This window comes from Apis mellifera, linkage group LG10, assembly GCF_003254395.2.
Source record: "Apis mellifera strain DH4 linkage group LG10, Amel_HAv3.1, whole genome shotgun sequence".
Lineage (NCBI taxonomy): Eukaryota > Metazoa > Arthropoda > Insecta > Hymenoptera > Apidae > Apis > Apis mellifera.
This window is the reverse complement of record NC_037647.1, coordinates 1873400-1888128: the sequence shown is the minus strand read 5'-3', so window position 1 is coordinate 1888128 and position 14729 is coordinate 1873400. Positions and strand designations below refer to the sequence as shown.

The following is a 14729-nucleotide window of genomic DNA, read 5'->3' as shown; positions in this document are numbered from 1 at the left end:
TAAATGTCACAATTCCGAGCCGAAGTACCATTAAATTTCATGCAAATTTATTTGACCTTTTCTCGAACGTGTTCCACGTATTCGCCTTTTTTTCTTTTTCCCTTTAAATCTCGCGTTAATCTTTCAACGATTTTCAAAATTTTAGAAACATTTGTTATATAATTCGCCCGTTTCGCCCGTCGTTTAGATCGAACGTTTCTAAAATAATACAACAATAATTCGTGGAATGCGCGTAAATGGTGTAACAAACCACCACTAAAGTTTTAAATATTACGCATTCGCAAACTTTCTTCGTTACGAAATGATTATTCAACATCCAGATTTTACGTTCATCTGCGTTCATCGTAACAATGCATTCCAATCCTTTTTCTTAAGTTTGCGATCTCTTGCGCAATATTCAAATAATTTGCCGCTCATCTTCCACCATAGAAGGTAATAAAAATTAGAGAAATTATTCGGTTATTTCTTTATTGCCCAATAACCACTGTCTCTACAAATTGCCTAACGAATAGGAAGACCTAATACAATTATCACAGATCGAGAAATCTATCTATCTATCTATCTATCTATCTATCTATCTTGGATCTGAAACCGTGAAAATTCCATCCAAATCGATGAACCGAAGATGTATAATAAACCGAGACGAAATGAGAGAGAGAGAATCGTCGCGTATAAATATATTAAATCGATCTTTCGACCGACGAGGAAAGAAAGAATCTCGAATTCTATTACTGCAACCATCGTCGCCAGGTCACCGTTAACAATCATCGTAATGCCCTATCGTTCCCCCACAATTAGATGCGTGATATACACATGCATAAATGTAATACGTAGCCGGCCGCGCGGCATTATCCTTTATGGCTCGCCGGGCAAATCCATAAAACGGTATACAGAAAGTCAGGTTTATCCTATTCTCGGTTAACGCGTGTACAACGGCCTGTGTCAACCGGTGGAAACGTTCATGCGAGATACGACGAGGTCAGGGAGTAACGGTCGTTTACATTTGCACGGTGCACGTAACGTTCTCTGTTTAAAGAGTGTCCCCATCGACGACCCCCCAGGTGCAACGTCGATTTCTGAAACTACGCTTAATTTCCAAAGGTAAAGGAAATTCCAAAGCCGCGCGGGCCACCTTCCAACGATCCACCTCGGAGGAGGCGGAGGGGCGCGACGATTTGCCGCGACGATTATCGAAATGAGTTAAACGTAATGATAAAAACCGGCGTCCGTTATCGGCCTGTTAATGTGGGTAGGTGTGCGTTTTCTAACGACGCGTGTTTCGCCTAACGACACGTACGGGACGAAAATGGTGATGCGAGGCGATGGGACGGGGAAAAAAAAAAGAAGAAGAAGAAATGAAAGAGAAGAGGGGGGAAAAAAAGGACGTGGCGAGCCGCGACATCGGAATGAAGAATCGATAGCCGTCCTTCTTTTTGCCGTGACGTTTCGCCAAGGCATATGGATATATATAAATAGATCCTCTGATTGATTTTAATTACGGATTCCAACGGTAGACACGCGAGATTCGAGAGATCCCTTCTTGTTCCTTCATCGTCGAAACATTTTTGTTCTTCAGGAAATTTCTCTCGATGTAGTTCATCTCGTCCTGAAATTTTGATTTTATTAAAAGTTTATTTTTAATACAAGATTATTAATCAACATCTGATGAGACAAAGTATCGAAATTACATGCAATGAGCTTCTTTTTTGAAAAAATTTCATTTTCTGAATCCGAGGAAAGGAAAGAGAGAAAAAGAATTGTCGAAACGTAGGGTTTAAATAGCACGCGTTCGATGAACGCTTGCGGGGAAAATAAGTTTCTTTCTGGAGAGAGAGAGAGAGAGAGAAGTTGGAGGTGCGAGGCGCAGAGTCGTAAGCGCGGATGTTACGACTCGACGGCAGCGAGATGCAAGACCTGACGTCCGGGGGAACGGGAGAGGGAGGAGGGGGACGTTTAAGAAGCCCATCGGGATGCCGTGGGGGCCGCGATACATGTAGCAAAGGTCGGGCCAGCACTAAACGCCAGACAATGCCCGTCGGCACCCTTTATACTTTCCTCGATCAGGCCGCAGGATGGCTCGAAAACGGCTCGCCAGAGTTCCGCGGGGCCCCGTAAAATCGGCCTTTTATCTCGACTCTTTGGTCCCCTCTTTTGCCCTTTTGTAAAGTGGATCGAGCCACGCCAATCAGGGCACTCGTCCCAATGCTTCATCCCCTTCTTGAAACTTTTATGGACCATTCGTAATACCGGTAGACGTTTTAGTCGATAACTTATGGTATGGTAATAGTGCGCCTTCTGAAACATGGTTGGGTATTCTTGAAAAAAAAAGAAAAAAGAAAAGGAAAATAGCCACTTATTGCCTATCCTTGTGAGAAAGAAAAAGTAATACAAAGATGGAATCTTCTAAACGAATATACATTCATAAATACACTATACGTACAAATATATCTATTTTATTTGTTAAATATTATAAATATAGTCTTCCTTTGATACATTTTTAGAGTTAAATAATGGAAAGTGAAACAACTTATTTAATTTCACGACAATCAAAATATCAAAAGAAGCCTCCTCAGTCTAATAATTAAAAAAATCTTTCCATTTCACCATCATTTTGGATTATCGCGTTAACCAAGCTTGTTCCCCCGCTGTCAATGATAATGCAAAAGCGGCGTGGAGTTTCCGCCGCTAAAAGTTCTAATTAAGCGTACGATATCTGGCCGCGATAGCCCTCGAGCGGACGAATATAAAGAGGAGGGGCAGCGCGGTTATCGGGCCGCCATCTCGAGGCCACGCTGAATCTTGATCCCTTTCCACCTTTCCGAAATTGTAACGAGATGGTTTGATGCTACGCCCATCAAACCCCTTTATCTTAATATAATCCGGATCGGGAATTCACGCGAGCTTCAAGCGTGCCGCTCGCGGTTAAATCGATCGCATCGGTGACCCTTCACCCACCCCCATCCCCCCCCGTTCCTTGTCTAGTGCTTATACACATTGTCCTATAGAAGGATTCTTTTTTATATACGCACATGCTTGAGATTGAAATTTAATTTTCCAAATGTTACGTTTCTTTAAACGAAACTCAAAGTCTTCGAGATTATTTTTTACGTAGATCCCTGAGATCCCTTTCTTCTCTCTCTCTGTGGCATCCTCGTGAATCTTTATTAATTACTTATAAATTTTGATGGCAGAGACATGCTTGGCTCTTCATAAAATTAATATCTACGCAAGTCCATATTTCAAATGGTACATTATACATGTATTAAGTTATTGCTAAAGATGAATTTTTAATACATAAGAGTAGTTTTGACGTACAACTTTATTTTTAAACGAACTTTACGAATTAATTGATCGTTTCATTTACGCGACAACTCAATATTATCTATCCATACTCCTTATTATCCTCTTCCCGTAGTAACAATCGTTTCGATATTCGATGATATATAATTAATACGAATCGAGCGATGTCGATGATGATACGAGACGAATCTCTCACGATTCAAAAGTTCACGGCAGAGAGAGAGGGGAAAAGAAAGAGTTAGTGAAGACGTCAAGACACGGGCCAGACAATAATTAATCTAACGAAATCCTTTGGAACATCCTTTTAAAGCTCGCCAGCGCGAGCGTTCGATCCGATCTCGGGAACTGTGCGCGGTGTATTACATAGTATTAATTTATGCACGGCGATAGCGCGCGCATAAATTATAGAAGTTGGACGCGCGCGGCTCGCACGCGAGAGGAGACGACGGCTCGTTACGCACCTCTCGGGTGAAACGTGCCTCTCCTGCGATGAGAAGATCCGATAGATCGCGATAAAACAAACACGGTCGTGCGTAATTGTGAGTGTAATATTATTAATTATCGCCGCATTAATGGGACGCCGCTCGGCACTCTGATGAGAGTTGACGATTGGCTGTTGGCCATTGAGCAGGACGAGACGGGAGGATGGAATGTTGATCGGTGTTTCTTGGAAAATTGCGATTTTTAACGCGATTTAATGCGAAAAGGAGGAAAAAAAAAAAAAAGGAAAATTTTCCCCGATTCATATAACGGACAAATAGAGACTAATTAATCGATTGTTTGCCCAAGCAACGTTATTGAAATCAATTTTGCGTGAAGCTTGAAAGAAGCTTCGATTTCAAACGATTCGAGGAACGAGTTAATGTTTGAATTAGAAAGAAAAAGTAAATTTCCATCGTATCCCTCCCAGATAGGAAAAATTCAAAGACATTGAATCTTTCTTTGAAAATCTGGATTCACCGTCGAATCTAAATTATGCATTCGACACGTTGGACAAACTGTCTATGGCTGATCATCAAGGAAATAAGTAACATCGCCGAAAAGCAATCTTTCAACCGGACGCTTCTATCGCGAAGAGATAAAAAATTGCAAGTTTTCATCAAACCCGCGCAATTCAATTACGTAATCGCGAGTGTCGTATATACGGTTGATAAGCGACGCATTAAGAATACGCAATTATTCTTGGAAAGCAAGAAGCTCCGGCTTGCGTTAGAAGAACCGGCAGTCTTTCTTAATTTGACGTATTGTTGAGCGGAATGTTGATTGATGTTTCGCGGGAAATCGTACTTTTTAACCGACGTGGGTGGAAATTGGTTCCCTTGATGATCGTTTATTTTTTTTCTTTTCCCTCCTCCTCCTCCTCCTCTCCTCCTCGTCTCGTTACAAATGAAATAATCGATTGACTTGATGAGACGTGCATAAGCGGGGACTAATTAATGAGATTCTTGAACCTTTCGTGACCCAGGTGTGAATAATATGGCTGGTTGTGGCAAGCTTCCTGCGCGCGAACGCAGCGTATTAGAAATCGTTTTGTTTCGGATAGATCAGGAGTGAAACTAAATTCTCTGTTTGGAAACTAACGATCGAGTTATTATTGATACGATGGAATGTCGTTACCACGGTGGAAAGTATTTATTTGTTCGGTTGATACACCGTCGGATGGAATGTTAATCAATGCTCTCGGAAAATTGAATGTTTCTATCGTTTGTCAGTAAAATGCTTTATAACGTCAAGGATACACGAGTTAACGAGATGCGTAAGTGGATACTTTTACGACTCTTACGAGTCTTTGTAATAAATACCGTTCAAGGTTTTCGGGTGTTAAGCGCGAATTTTCTTTCAGGGAATGGGTTCAAAGTTTTTATCATTATTATTATTCCATTCGCTCGCGCCTTACATTCCTTACATTCTACATTTTACATTAATGGATCCACATTTGAGAAATTGATTGACGATGGATAATATTTCTTCTCCTTCTTCTTCTTCTTTTGTTTTCACGATATTAATCTGAGAGAATTTATACACAATCTTCGTCAGAATCAGAGGAAAGAATCTATCGGCAAGATTAAAAATTATCCTATGTATTTGGATTTAATATGATGATGATGATGATGATGAATTTTGCGACGAATTTATTAGGTTTTTCGCGGGAACAATACGTGGCAGGATCGATACTCTTCGTTTCTTACGAATCCTCGTTATTCCTCCGAGAAGATACGGTGAAAAAAGAAGAAGGAAAACAGAAATCTTGGAACACTCTCAGCCGCGTCGCGAATGCAAATTGCCGAGGACCGTTAACGGCCGGCTCTAAATCTTTAACAGCCTTGGTTTGCCTCTCCCAGACCACTAACTTACAAGTCGTGAGAGTTCGCGGGACGAGTGCGAGAGTCGAGCGGGGAGCAAAAACAAACCCCGTTACTAAATGAACTTTGTCGAAGTTCGCGTTAATGGATTTATCGTTCTCCTTTTCCCTCCCTTCTCCTTCCATCGTCGAAATCGTCGCCAGATCCAAGAATCTCGCGTTTCTCCATGATGGATGGAGTTTGTCTTGAACGAATTTTCTCTTTCGAGGAAAAAAAAAATAAGAAGAAAATTTATTATCGAAACGCGTTCCACACAATGCGAAGAGGAATATTTAATTTCCAAGGGAAATATTTTACTCGAATCCATGAAGAATGCGAGGTGAAAAGCGTGGAGGTTCCATTAAGGAAACGAACATTTTATAAGGCATTAACTCCGACGCCGGATGCCGCGATATTCCGCAAAAATCCGTAACGACTTGAATATCATCGTAATTCATCCCGTATTACCGAGCGCATTTACCATACCTGAAAAAGCGGATTACGTAATTATCGCGATCGATCTCGATCTCGAATCGATCGATTCAATTTATTCATCGACTCAATTAAACCACTCAATATTCGACGCGACGTCCATTTTGCTTTCGTTAGAGGAAAACAAAAATTCTGTGAGAGGTTGAGAGATCGCGAAATCCCATCTGGAAATCGAGCGATCAGCTCACGAGATCGGATAAGAGCGTGGCGGTATAGTATGTCGGAAATTATAGGGTGTTATTCGCGGGGCATCGCACGAGCCAGTCTTATGCGATTCGAGGTAGATAGCGGCGTGCAAACTCTCTCTTTCTTCCTCTCTCTTCCTCTCTCTCTTCCTTTCTCTCTCTGGAAAAAAGGGAGAGGGGGGGGGGGAGGGCCCTTTATAGGGTCGATTTTAATAGGGGTTTGGTTACAATTATGAGACCGGGTAATGGAGGCCGGCGCTCATTACCTCGCTAAACTGGAACTAATTATTATGTTTCACGGCATGTTGCGATAATTCCTCGACTCGACGAGGGTGCATCGACTGGAAACGCGAAGAGAGTGAGAGAATAAGAGAGAGAGAGAGAGAGGAGAACCGTTGTTGCGTTTCTTCGAATGTTCGCGCGTGTCGCGAAAAAAGTGTGTACGCTGCTTTACTATTGAAGAGGGGAGGGGAGAGAGGGGAGAGAGCGCGAGGATACGCTCGGCGGAGCGTAATTGGTTCGGACGCGTTTCGCGATTAAAGTCCCGTCGCGTGCTCGGCTCGGTATACACCTGGGCGGAGAATTAATCGTGGACGGAAAGCAATCTTTCACCCGTGGAATTCAAACGAGGTTGCGGTTCTCTCTCCTTTATTGCGACACCACAGTAGTGGGAATTGATTGATACGGAATAAGGCGAAGCGATGAGCAAAATGACGTTTTCTTTAAGTTTATCGTTTATTGTTTCGTTCGTGAGGTTTTTGTCATTATTCGAAGAAAGATTTATGATATTCCTTTGATATTTGTCGGTGTAATTACAAAATATATCACGGGAATTCTTTGAAAAATTCTTCTGAATCGTTTCAATACGTTATTCAACTGTCTCGTATCGATCACTTTCCTCGATCGAATCGAAAGGTATCGAAACGAATGATTCAGATAGAATATAAAATATCATTTAATGAACATTGCAAAAAAAGAAAAAAAGAAGATAAAGTCAGCGTTCGTTTAATTCGAGAGCAAGGATCATTTCGAGGAGTTGGGTTTCGAGGAAGACAAATAAGACGCGGGGAGGGGAGGGTTGCGAGGACAAAGGGCACGGAACGGTCCTCGAATGCATCTCCACGTGGGGCCAAAAATCGGTGCCGCGCTCCGAAAGAAGCGAAGAATGTGCGAACGTATTAACACCTCGAAGGATTTATGATATTAGGCCGGGGTGAGGCGACCAGGGGAGGAGGGAGGGGTCGTGGACGAGGAAGACAGAGTGGAGAAAGAAGGAAGGAAGGAAGGAAGGAAGGCCCGAACTGGGTTCCCTGCGGCACGGCAAGCCGGCTCTCACAGAGGCCACTGGAACAAATGGGCTCAATTTCATATTTTGTAACACCCTCGCTGTTCCACAACCGGTGCTCGGGCACCCACGCACCTGCGATCTATTTCATCGCGCTATTTCTCTGGCCTAATGCTGCTCGGGATTATTATTTATGCATCCTCTCGAGAAGATATCAAATTTATTCTCGAACTGATAACGGGAAAGAAATTTATTCTTATTCCTTCTCTCAAGATCTTTGCGAATACAACCATCAATTTTTTATATTTTAAATTTTAGACATATATGACAACGATTGATAAAAAATATATTCAAATTATATTAAATTTCGAGCTTCGAATTAATGCGCCAATAAATATTTATTTACAAAATTTCCTTATTACTATTTGATGCAAAAATTTCTAAGATCTTTCTAAAATAATGATTATTTAGCTCGAGAAAAAATTCGCTCACCGAAAATCGGATGGTCCTGAAACAAGTACCTGTTACACGCATCGCTTTCGTTCTCATTTCGTATTCTCTTCGTAAGGCCCACGAGGCTGCTCACAGTCGTGCATAGTCCTTTTTCTTCCACGCCTTTCGCGAACCCGGCCACGTTGATCTATAGCCATGGAACACGCATGCAGCGCGCCACCCCCGCAGACCGCTTTCGCGCCACTAACAAATTGATATAATTTGTTGTTAACGGATTCCATTCCTGGCCGTGGCTCGCGGCTAAGATTCGTGCGAACCCGGAAACCCACGCGAATCAATCGCTGTATAATGTAAATAAATGTATAATAATCGAAAAAATCCTCCCTCGAATTTTAGGGCTAAAGCTTTCGAATCATTTGTCAATTAATCGATCAATTAATTGATAACAGAAAAATCTTGAAAATCACACAATTATTTAATCGATAGCCTTTTAACATTTTATCAAATAATAATATTTCAAACCTCTTTAATTCACTTTTTCAATCTTCTTCAATTCTTATGATGTGATGTATACACGTTTCGTTCGAATCAAAATATTTTCATTTTACAAAAACTGCATCCATTTGTTCCATAATGAATATAAAAACAGTGATTTCTCCCCACTGATTTCTCCTTTTTTTTTGTTACAGATTACAGAAGAAACAATGCTGGAACCGTTTGTTTTACGTCCCCCTCTTTACAACCTTGTTCGATCAACGGGAACGAGAGAGAAAGAGAGAGAAGCGTCACTTTTCCCGATCGATAAATCATCCGCCCAATCCGATCGATCTTCGCCTCGTGTCGACGACTTGAAAACGGGACCATATCGTGGAACAATACGTCGGATGGAACGGCTCGGCTCGAACGGATCCCAGGTACGTCTCTATCTCGTGAATGTTTGCCCTCCTTTAACGTTCCCCGAGTTGTCGAAGACAGTCAACGTTTGCTCGGCAAATTATGTAACCCCGTCAAACTGTTTCACCAAACAAGTCGAAGAGTGCGCGTTCACACGCCGATATATATACATATATATATATATATATATATATGGCACACGAGCCGACGACAAAAGACCCGGGCCCGTTACAGATCTCCTTCCGCTTGTTTGACTATCTCACGGATGCCACGATAAAGTCGTCACCGATCATCGGGGATTCACCTGTTTACTTCTCGCGGTGTCCCGCCGTTCCGCTAGGAAATCACGGCTCGTTTGTCTTCCTACGTCCTCCTCGCTTTATCTCTCTTCCTTATGACTTCTCGCGATCCCTCGACACACTCGACTTTCCCTAATCTAATCTTCGCGATTTCCTTGGAGACGACCGATATATCCTCCTCCTTAACACAAGACACGTAGCCTAGATCTTGTCTAAGCGGATAGAAAAAATTCGAAATGGATAGAATAATTCATTGGATCGGAAAGGAGTATCTTCTTGCGCAAGGAAGAGGAGAAAACTTTCCGTTTTCATCGGACGAGGACAAAGCGGCGCGTAGCTCCCGTGACGCGCACCCTTCCATCCGATGATTAATTGCCAGTCGATGATGATGCGTTTAACGCGCGCGTGTGGATATTTAGCCGGAATAACGAGCGTAACGAGGGATCGCCGATGAAGGTGTATATCGCGTCTTTCAACTCGATCGTTTCAAGGGTGAAAGGGCAGCATCTCGTTATGTAAAAGGGCGGTCCAGATAGCGGGCAAATTGGCACGACTCCCACACCGGGCTCGTTGCGATCGGTTGTCTCGCGTGCAAGGAGGAAGGAAACGAAGCTGGCCGCGTATTATAACGAGGCCCTTCGTACCTCACGCCGTGCGTGCGTCATTATATATTACGTTACGCTTACGCGTATGTAATTGCGAGCATCGGAGTCCACGAAAGCCTTTGATTTATGTCTTCATACAGGAGAGATGTTCGCGAGCGCGTGGGCAGCGTCGTCGACGTCCTTCTCGTCCATCCCTCTCTCTTTCTCTCTCGCGTTCCTTCGAGTTTCTGTTTTGCCGAACGAGAGAATACCCATAGAGAGCGTATCCCCCTGGCATTGATTATAATTACGATATAATTTAATACGGTCACACCCTGTACCTGCGCAGAGAGGCTCGATCACTCGGAGAGGAACGACGGGGCTAATTTTATTTTACTTTCTCGAGACCACCCATAAATTTTTGTTCTCGTAACGATTCTTCCTGCCATTTGAATAATTCTTTTCCACGCGAATTATCTCTTACGAAACGTATTTCATTAAAACGTATTTCTTCTTCGTATAATTTCCACGCTACGTTTAATCTCGCGTTAGAAAGACAGTCTCTCAGCGAGGGGGAAATGAATAAATCGTTGATTCGGAGGAAATTTTAAAGAGAAGTTGGTAAAAATCTTGGGGCTAGACGGCTGACTCAAATCCATTCACTCCGCTAATTAGAGTATATCCCGACGATTGCTCATGCCTTTCTGGGAATCGGAGGCGCGTTTCCCAAGGCTTTCTCGTTTCCAAGAAAGCCCGTGGCCGCGTCCACACCTCGAAATTCTCGCCAATTTGCGACCGATCGCGAATGGACTTGGCGGAGATCCGCGGAATCGAGTGAGAATCGATGGAAGCAGCCGGTCGCGCGCCTAATTAGAGAGTCGCCGTCAATTTCACCGCCAACATTTTAACCCTGTTCCCGCACGCCCACGCGCGATCCACCTCGAGGCAAAACAGAAGACCCCCCGCGGCCACCTTCCGACCGCCTAATTACCGAACAAGCCTATCCTCGACCGCTGCCCTCTCCATCCACACGGTGTCTCGAATTCCTCCAACCTACCCCTTCAAACCTACCCCCTCTCTAAAACCAACTCGTATCTCTATCCTCCCGCGACGGATCGTCGAAACAGCCATCCGTAGAGTCTACGCTAAGAAGAAGCGCGCAATTTCCGTATTTTCCCGTGAAAGGACGAGGCTCGATAATCGAGGAAGCCGTATCCCACCGCGGGGATACGTAACCCCGCGCTGTCGTCGCGGGACACCCTGTGTTGCGAGCCGGTCGGATAACGTTGTAACACGTACACGAGGCCCCGTATCCGCCCGGCCCCGCGCGTAATAACGTTACCGTGAAATAAGACCGGCCGTGTATCCAGCTGCGAAGCTCGCATAAACTCGGCCGATTGGATCCTAAATCGGCGCCGGTGGTTGTCTCTGGAGGAAGGCCGCGTAGCGGCGGCGGTGGTGATACGACAACGCACCCCCGTTGTCGGCCCCCCTCCTCGGCCGATCATCGCGTATTTAAACGCGGCACGCGTAAATTTTCGCCGATATACACACATATACACGCGTGCTTCCCGGAATTTCGCAGCGGCGCGATGCTTGTTGCGGCGGGCGGAGGAGAGTCAGGATGATGGAGAGGGAGCGAGATAGCGCGGTGGTGGAATTAATTTGTTAATGCATCCCGCGTGCTGGATGTGTCTCTCTCTCTTCCCCCCCGCGACACGGCTCCGTGTACACGGTTTAAGGGGAACGCGTGCACGTTACTAAGTCACGCGCGCACATATATATATATATATGTATGTACACAGGGATGGTACGCTTTGGATTTAGTGGACGGCCGATAGAGCCGTCTCAATTACGGGGACCCAATTTATGGGAAGGAGATTTCCGCGCTGGTGGACGTCGGCCGCTGCACGCGAGGCTGGAACGCGTCTCCGCCGCCGTTTATTCCGCCGTCGCTTTCTAGGACGTGTAGATAGAGTCGTCAAGAGAGAGGGAGAAGGAGGGAGAGAGAGATGGTCGCTTCTCCTCGTCCTTCTCTCTTACTATATTCCTTCCTCTTTCGAAAGTCTTCGAATCGAAAGAGCATTAAGCACTTAAGGTTACTTAAAACTGGTGTTAGCCGGCCAACCGGCTAGGCTGTTAACACGACGCGTTACGTAATCCCAAGCATATACCGAATACCCTGGTGAAACCGAGGATATATCGATATAATACCGCGTAAAAAGATTCTGTACGGTTATCAACTCGGTGGACAATGGGGCGAGTGTGTTGTGAGCTTGAGCGTGTTCAGAGAGGGAGGAGGAGGGGCGAGGTCGAGTTCTGGGCCAGAATCGGTACCGAATACCGGGGTGGGGCACGGTCACGATCGAGAGGCGGGCAGACGAGTGGATGTACCTGTCCGAGGGAGATGCGCTCCTCTTTGACGTGCTCTCACGATCCCTGAATTCTTTCATCGGTCGATCTTTAAGAGGGCTGCGTCATGGAATTCTGGAGCTGTTTCCGTTGTTTTTATCATGGATTCTCCGGATGAGGTAGCTGATAAATTCTTCTTCTCGTCCAATCTTTTACTTTTGCAAGAGGATGGAAGAACGATTTCTTATATTCAGAAATTGTTTATCTATGTAAATCATCGAGTCGAATCGATATGGAGAAATTGAATCTATCGAAGAAGGCATTCTCCCGTCAGCCGTGCCTCGTGTAACCTTTCAAGGGCTCTACTTCTCGTCTCGCCGCGCGGACAATGCGTTACGGGATACCAGAAGGTCCGGCACCGGGCGCAGAAGAAGGGCCGAGAGCCGCTGACGGGCCATCAGATAAGCTCGTGTTTGTCTAACCTCTCACCTCCCACCGGGGTCCGGCACGCAGCTCCAAGAGGAAGAGCGCGAGGTCCCGAAGAAGTGGGTGCTGCTACGTCTCGGCCGCGACGTGACGGACAGGTTCACCGTGTCTTCCTTCCTCGTGATCGTTTAAAAGCTTTCGAGAACACCGATCTATCCATCTTCCTCTTCCTCTTCGTCGAATCTCGAGGAACCATCCCGAATCCAGCCAATTTAAAATATTTCCCTGCTTACCTTCTCTCATTACGTGTTGCGAATCAACCTGATGAATCCTGATGAGATGAAATTCTTTCAGAGATGTTTGGGACACTTTTTCTATTTAAGGTAAGTGAGAAAGATTGATTAATTAAAGTAGACGTATTCATTTCATTTTTATAAGAATGAAATAAGTATCATTACGTGTTGCTAATCAACCTGATGAATCTTGATGAGATGAAATTCTTTCAGAGATGTTTGGGACACTTTTTCTATTTAAGGTAACTGATTGATTAAGTATTTGTTTCATTTTTATAAGAATGAAATAAGTTTCTGATCCAATGATTCTTAAGCACGTGATAAGGGAGAGAGGGTTTCGTTGATCGAATATCGAATTGATTCGTTAGCAGTGGGATGGAATAGAAGGAGGAGGATACACGTTCGAGGAGAGAGGTTACGAGAGGGGGATATCGGGGCACAATAAATACGGGAACAGCGCGGAGAGTGTGAAACGAAATCGCCATTAGTGGGAGAACCGTATCGCCAGCTTCGAAGTAATAAACCAATTCTCTCCCTCTCGGTCGCCCGGGGAAGAAAGCGTGGCCGAGGCGAGAACGTCTTCTAATTGGACCGCATTCCACCCGAGTTCCCGACCGTGTGTGTATATATGCTTTACCGGAATTTTCATTAGCGCGGAACTTTGTCGTGACGAAACGGCTACCACCGGTGAGGAGTGTATCTAAACTTGTGACACACCGGCGTACACGCGCGTGAAACGTGCCTTACTCGCCGACCGGGAATCCTTATATCTGTCTTACGTCTCGATCGGATCTCGATTCAACCAGCAAAGACCTCACCTTTTGCCGCAATCGTTTCTACAAAAAGTATTGTTTTAATATCTTGGCTTCATCTATCACAAACTCTTCCACATCGAAAGGAAACCATCTTCAACGAGATCTTCGAGACAAATATCATTCTATTAAAATGGATAACTGATTCATTAGACACAAAAGAATCTTTTTTACGAATCGTCACTGAACAAATAATAATAATTTAAAAAAAAGGAGAACTCGAGATAGAGATAATAATATCTCTCTTTTCGCCTAGTTAACTATATCCCGCGATTTTCGAGCCAGGTATAATGCAAGAAGACTGAGACGTTGAAGAACGTGGCGCAAGATGCAAGGGAGATTTTAGCGGTATATAGGGGCACGGCATAAAGAGGAGCATTATGTCCGGCTTATAATGCAGCCACGTAACGGCCGATCGAGGAGAGATGGGGGCCGATCGATCGTTTGATCATGGTGGCGATGCCGATCGCGGTGGCGGGATACCGGGACGTGGAGAGATCTTTTAAAGAGCGCGAGAAGAAGGCTCGAAGCACGGGCTAATTGTGCGATATTGTACACCGACAATGCTCTAATGAAGCATTGTCCATGCCCGACACCGGTCGATCGGTGTCGCCCGCCCCGTGTCTCTTCACTTTTTCTCTCTCTCTCTCTTTCTCTTCGTTTCTTTCACTTTTCTTTTTATTTCCTGTATTCGTTCTCGAACACGCGCGAACGCCAAAGGCACAAAAGCTGTCGCGAAATCTTGTCAAAGAGGTGAAAAGATCGTTCTAATAAGAGGTCGGTGTGAAACAACGAGTCTTTTTTCGAAGATGACGAGAGGGGATTCGTGGAATGATGCGAGTTACTTGAACTTTTTTCTTTTTTTCCAGTGATTGATATCGATTCTTCTTTATCCTCCATCATCTGTGTCATTTCTATGTATATTTCTTGCCGTGTAGAAAAATCTAACATCATCGGATAAGATCTTTACTCATGTACTCTTCTCTCTTGTAGAAACTTCATTTGAATCCAA

The 14729-nt window shown here is 44.5% G+C and overlaps 1 protein-coding gene across 1 annotated transcript in view; it reads left to right on the top strand.

Annotated features, from left to right (window-relative positions):
• Window positions 1–14729, top strand: part of LOC100578783 — a 74888-nt gene that overhangs the window by 18839 nt on the left and 41320 nt on the right. Inside the window, exon 3 of the mRNA XM_003249263.4 lies at window positions 8747–8971. The gene's annotated coding sequence lies outside the window, so the exon portion shown is untranslated. The remainder of the gene's footprint in view (window positions 1–8746; window positions 8972–14729) is intronic.